This window comes from Triticum urartu, chromosome 1A (genome assembly GCF_056163025.1).
Source record: "Triticum urartu cultivar PI428250 chromosome 1A, HENAU_Tu73, whole genome shotgun sequence".
Classification (NCBI taxonomy): domain Eukaryota; kingdom Viridiplantae; phylum Streptophyta; class Magnoliopsida; order Poales; family Poaceae; genus Triticum; species Triticum urartu.
Window position 1 is genome coordinate 483,248,397 of NC_141873.1, and position 6,830 is coordinate 483,255,226.

Consider the following 6,830-nt stretch of genomic DNA (forward strand, 5'->3'; position numbering starts at 1 on the left):
GTGGATCTCGCTAACTGAAGTGGGTGCCAACCATTCAGTGACTGACTGAATTTTGCCGGGGTCTACTGCTATACCTTCTCCTGATATAACATGTCCAAGGAACCCAACTTCCTTCAACCAAAATTCGCATTTGCTAAAGTTAGCATACAACTAGTGTTCCCTGAGTTTCTCGAGAACTAAGCGCAAATGCTCCTTGTGGTCCTCCTCGTTCTTCGAGTATAATATCATCAATAAACACCACAACAAACTTGTCCAAATACTCCATGAACACCTTGTTCATCATGCTCATGAAATAGGCAGGGGAGTTAGTCAATCCAAATGACATGACTGTGTACTCGTATAATCCATATCGTGTTGTGAACGCTGTCTTCGGTATATCCTTCTCTCGTATCTTCAACTGATGATACCCCGATCGCAAATCGATCTTCGAAAACACTTTAGCTCCTTGCAACTGATCAAACAGATCGTTGATCATCGGCAGTGGGTACTTGTTCTTAATCGTCACTTCATTTAATGCTCGATAATCAACAACCATCCTCAGGGATTTATCCTTCTTGTCAACCAAAAGTACTGGGGCTCCCCAAGGTGATGAACTTCTTCGGATGTATCCTTTCTCCAATAACTCCTTGATCTGTTTCTTAATTTCTTCCAGATCATTTGCGGGCATCCGATAGGGTCTCTTGGATATTGGTCCTGTACCTGGCAACAGCTCTATCAAAAACTCAATGTCTCTATCCGGTGGCATGCCTAGTAACTCCTCTGGAAAAACATCCGGGTAATCCTTCACTACAGGCACTTCCTCCTGAACAACTCCCGTAAGGGCATTCACTTGACTCCTCCTAGGCACATGCCTAGATACATACTTAATCCTTTTCCCTTCCAGGGTGGTGAGATAAATCGACTTACTAGCACAGTCAATGCTTCCTCCAAATTTTGACATCCAGTCCATACCCAATATCACATCCAATCCTTGTGACTCCAAGATAATTAGGTCGGACAGAAAAACATGTGTACCACTGGTTAAGGGTATCTGGTCACACCATTGACTAGCCATATACTCTGCTCCGGGTGAACTCACTAAAAGAGGGGTCCTAAGGGTTTGGGTTGGTAGTTTAAACTTATCCACGAATCCCCTTGATATGTATGAATGTGATGCACCAGTATCGAAAAGAACAAGAGCGGTAAATGACTTAACCAAAAACTTACCTATTACCACATCTGGCTGCTCTTCAACCTCCTCTACGTTAACGTGGTTCACTTGTCCTTTGTTGAATGGATTTGGCTTCTTCCCAGCACTCCCATTTCCATTTCCATTCTTTCCTTCAGGTCACTCCGTGGCGTAGTGTCCAGTCTTCCCGCACTTGAAACAAGTAACATGACTTAAGTCCCTTTTGGCGGGTGTGGCTAGGTTGGGGCGGTTATGGTTATTGTTGGTTCCGTTCCCATTCCCATTCTTAGATCCATTGTGGTTATGCGATCCTCCTCCAGTGTGGTTGTGACCTCCATGGTTATGAACAAGTCCTCCCGAGTTCGGGGTTAGGCGCACTACAACAGGAACCCCCCCTTTAGCAACGCATCGATGCGTTGTTGTATGTCTGTATAACCGTTGCTAAGGTCTACACCAACGGATTAGTATGTGTTGTCGTTGGTGGCGTTGCAAAGGTCTATAACAACATATACACATTCATTGGTAAACCATGTGAAGAGGTGTTGCAAGAGAGCAACATATAGAGTTAGAGATTAACAACACTTCATATGCGTTGCCACCGCCCTGCACAAAAGGATATTCGAATGGACATAACAAATATTTTATATATTGCCTTCCAGAATGATAAGATCAATAATGATAGTGCAAAGTAGGCACATATAATAAAGAGAAAGGTGTAATATATTAAATTTACTCTGTTGCATGACAAAGAACATGACTCCAAGGATTACACGTTTTGATATTGACTAGTACTAGCCCAATACTGGACATTTCAATCAACATCTCAACTATTCTAAAACATAATGTTTGAAACATTGAAACTGCAAATGATGTCCTAAAATATAACATAAGACTATCCAGCAGCAATTCCATTCTCGACCTTGCAATCAACATCTGAGCCATGCATCGCCAAAATATCTTAGGAACCTACAAAAATGAAGGAATGAGATCAGTAACTTACGGTAGAAAAAAAGTTTAATAGGGCAGAAAAATTTAGAAGAGCAACAAACAGAAGTTGAAGGCTACGCAAGAATTAATCCAGCTGCATGACCAATAATTTTGAAGTGTTTTAGTGGTCCTATCAACTGGTCAGATTTTGCACTGGTGATAGAACTACGATTACAAATACCTCGCAGAAATTCATACTTGGCACAAGTGGTGTTCTAGGTTTTAGTGCCAAGAATATTGCATGGAACCAGTGCTAGTGCTAGGATTCACAAGCTGTGATTTGAAAACTATAAATTTAAATTGCACATACACAAACTAACACTTAAATGTTGTAAAACACAAGCCGCGTAGTCACTGCCTGGAACAATCCAGTTTCTGCAACCTGAAGATACAACATATGTATTGTTATTTTTGAAGACCACAAACCAATATTTCAAATGTAAGTATACTGACATTAAAGTTGCTCCACAGACAAAGTGTGATCTCCATAAGCCAATACCATGGTTAGAATGGATCAAAACATCATTACTCCCACAAAGGTCTCTAGACATAAATACGAACCCTCTTTAGATAATCTAAAATACTGAGAAATTGATGCACTTTGCATTGCCAATAAATTTAATTAATAGATAAACTTTGTCAAGCGAGATGGTTCAGTATTTCAACTAAAAGATTACTGTTAAAATTGGAAACTACTTTTTCAACAGATTAGTATTTTTCAATGAAAAAATTGCTGCAAACTTTCATACTGTGTAGTCAGTTTCATACATGTACATGCATCTAACTTTTCCTACTTGGCTGAACAACTATACTAGTACAAAACGAATAGCTGCAATTACTCCTAGTAATATCTGTATAGCTTCTACCTGCTGCATCTTGCATTGTACTGTAGGAATGTGGCTAAGTTTCTATCAAGAAGTATAAATTAATAGACATATGAGACACACAAACCCATGGAGCGCCGCAAAAAAATACAATAAATGCCAACCACTGATCATAGATGCATCAACGTGGCATTAGAAATATGAACGGACAAATATCCGCATAGGTGACAAAACTCTGGTACTGGATTGTACGGGATGAGGTAGATGACTAACTGACGGTGCTGCACTACGAACCATCACTATAGAGCGACTGTGCCACATCTGCAAATCTCGCAGTAGTCGTGTCACCCTTGTGCATATGGGAGTCGCCGCACCGCTGCTGTGCATATGGGAACCGCAACCGAACCTCCGCTTTTTTGGCCCATCGAATAGGCCCCTACCCCTGCACTATTTAGAAATAAATTTGAACTCGAAAGTTTAAAAATATAGATGTTATGCATTGTACCTAAAAAGACCCACATAAAAATTATGAAGTGTGCTAGAAAAGATCATTAGAGAAAATACATAAACTTATGTATCTCTCACAAATAACTTAGTAGGAGCACATGTTAAAACACCGAGCATCTTTGACCAGTGAGATGTTGGCTGTGAACAACCATCAGCGTGTATTACTGGGAACAATTATCCAAAGATTATATTATATTAACAATGAGATGAGTTCAGCAACAAACTGAATGATAATTACGTAACGAATAATATTGACTATACAGAATTGGTTCCATTTTCCAACAATCTATGCATTAATTAGTTCCATGTCAACATTACTCATGTACTACTCATGGTTGGTATGGTGTATTAGGATTTAGGAGAAAAAAACTCAATGCCAACAACTAAAAATCATTTAATAATCTACATTATAATGACTTTCTAGTTACCTAGGAATTACAATGTCACGGATTAGAATTTTCGAATCCACGGATAATTAAGGAAGCAGTAGAAGCAACATGTAAAAGAAACACATTGATTATATGGGCTTCTCTAGGAATAGAAGGTTAATTTTGTTTCTGGAGAAGGTGGGATCCAAGATGTTAACAAAGAAATAAAACGAAATTAACGTTGCACTATTTAATATTTCAAGACCAACCTATGTAATGACTGAACAGTCTGAACAAAAGCAGACATAAGTAATGGTTGAACAACTTTTGTCAGTACTTGCCAAGGTTAAAGAAACAGTACCTGTGCGCCTTCGCTGTCAATGTGGCATATCATATAATCAAGAGAATTTGATCCTTGTCACCACTCAGCTCCCTAATCATGTACCATTGGTCCTGCCATTGGATAATGGATCATCAATTCCTATATGAATGTACAAAATATGATGGCACACTTAACTAAATGGACTCGCTAGACCAGTTAGTGTAAAAATTACAGATGTCTACTAATTAAGAATTCTACGGTAAGGAAACTGACATGAAGCTGTATGCAATTTAAAGCAAGTGAATCCTCACACAATCAGCCAAGGCAAGCTTATCTATCTGTGCATCTATTGTCAACAGTTTGAAACCTCACGTGTAGGATAGTTTCATACCAAACCAAAATCATGGTTACTGCAAATATTCAGACACTGAACAAATTTTAGCTGACATCTCACGGGCACAAAAACTGCAAGGGAAAAATCACATGATGGGATACAAGTGAACATATAATTAGATACAGCCGACACAAATCTCCCCGTCATGGAGTAGTACAACTTCATTGTGGAAGTGTTTGCAGATCTCGGAAATTTCATTCCGAAGCCAATGTCAATACAGCCAAGGTGGAGCAGCACCGTCATCCCCGAGCCGGCAGCAGCGCGAGGTAGTGGGAATACAAACCAGAGACGAGGCAGCCGTGCCGGCGACCTTCGGTGACTAGGGTTGCTGCAGGGCACAGGAAGAGACGTGGAGAATGTCGCCGCATAAATCAAAGGAGAGGACCAAGGGGATCAGGGGAATCCGGGCCTATGACCGACGGGTGTCGGGAGCTACGGATCTAGCCGGTGAGGTGGCGGTGGCGATCGGAGCAGACGAGCGAGGGGAATCCGGGCCTATAAGCGACGAGTGTGGGAGAGCGCCGGATCTAGCCGGTGAGTTGGTTGCGGCAGCACCGTGGTTGAGAGAGAGAGAAATCAGGGGAGAGGGAGATGGCGCATAGAAACTTTGGCTGCATGATTTGTTTCTTTTTTGGCATGGACTACATATTTGGACCGGGACGAGGGTGCGAGGTGGGCGCGAGGAGGCTATTTCTTAGGGAAGGTTAGCTATAAGCGTGGCGCGTGGGAAGTGGGAGGTTGAACGAACAACACTTCTTATCATATTATTGCTAGACATGTGTTGGTATATGGGGGTTCTTGTTGTAGTGGCGAGGTTTCTGCTGAGCTATTGAGGTATACTTTCCTTGTCCATACTTCCTCTTGCGGCTCTCAATCTGCTGCTGCTTCCCTTCAATCATAAGAGCCTTATCTACCAACTCCTTATAGTTGTTGAAGGTTGCTACCATCAACTCCATACTCATCTCATCATTCAGCCCTTCCATAAACTTCTCCTGCTTAGCGGCATCTGTGGCCACATCATCAGGGGCGTAGCGAGATAACTTGCTAAACTCATCCACGTACTGAGCCACAGTACGGTTCCCCTGGCGTAGGTTGCGGAACTCCCGCTTCTTCATTTGCATAGCTCCAGTGGAGACATGGGCTGTGCGGAAAGCTTGCTGAAACTGGTCCCAAGTGACATTGTCTATAGGAAAAGTGGATGTGTAATTCTCCCACCATGAGGCTGCTGGTCCATCCAATTGATATGTGGCAAAGCGCACTCTCTCAGCATCTGTGCAATCTGCCGTGGTCAACTCCCTTCCAATACGGCGTAGCCAATCGTCCGCAACTATGGGCTCGGTGCTACTGGAAAACACCGGTGGCTGTAACCTTAGAAAACAGGCTAGGTTGTCCACGGGCGGCGGGTTGTTGTTGTTATTGTTGTTGTTGCCCTGATTCTGAACTAGCAATTGCATCAAGGTATTCTGCTGTTGGATCAACTGGGTGAGCTCCGGTGAGAAGGCAAAACCGGTGTCACGTCTCGGAGGCATCTGAGGGTTTAGATGGAAGAGATTAGAATAGAGAAGGGGTCTAATGAGAAAACACTACCCATATGCACATGAGACAAACACAATCATTTCACTCAATCAATCAAGCAAGGGCATACAAACGATCTAGAACTATCGCACAAGTGCTCAACTACTACTAAATACATGGGGGAATACTAGTGATATATGGTAGTCATCTAGAAGTTTTGATCGGTGGAAGACTCCATGATGTCTGCTCTAGCTTCGTCTTCATAGTCATCATCACTAGGATCGGAATCGGTGTCGTCGATGATGATGTAGTCCTCGGGGCGTATCTCCTTGGGTTCTTCTTCTTCTTCTATTGGTGCTGGTCCTCCCATGAATACTCCGATCTTGTTAACCAGGTCGTCATTCTTCTCCAGTAGTGTCTTGATTTCCTCCTCATATCCATCGTGTGTAAACTTGAGTTCTTCCTCCAGCTCGATGATCCTATTCTTCGCCTTCTTCAATTCCATCATGTCCGCGCACATCTGGTTCTCCTGGCGTCAAATGTGCTGGTTTAACTCCTGGATGAAAGCTGCAATGGATCTATCCTTCCTGGTGCTGATTACTTCCCATTGCTCATCTCGGCGCCCACATATTTGATAAATAGTGTCCTTAAGCTCCCTGTTGTAAACTTCTCCAATGCGTCCAATGGTAATGTGGGCTGCCATGCTCTTGCCTAGACTCCAGGTGGGTGCTTCGAAAGAAAACTC

At 42.5% G+C, this 6,830-nt stretch overlaps 1 long non-coding RNA gene across 2 annotated transcripts; it reads right to left on the bottom strand.

Moving 5' to 3' along the window:
• Positions 1-1,870: 1,870 nt before the first annotated feature.
• Positions 1,871-5,206, bottom strand: LOC147991820 (uncharacterized). Of its 2 annotated transcripts, XR_015613988.1 has the most exons (4): positions 4,488-5,206; positions 4,216-4,307; positions 2,466-3,421; positions 1,871-2,134 (listed from the first exon to the last, which is right to left on the bottom strand). It is a non-coding gene; the product is annotated as an uncharacterized LOC147991820 (long non-coding RNA). The 2 variants fall into 2 exon arrangements; XR_015613987.1 differs by having other exon boundaries at positions 1,871-3,421.
• Between the last annotated feature and the right edge of the window lie 1,624 nt (positions 5,207-6,830).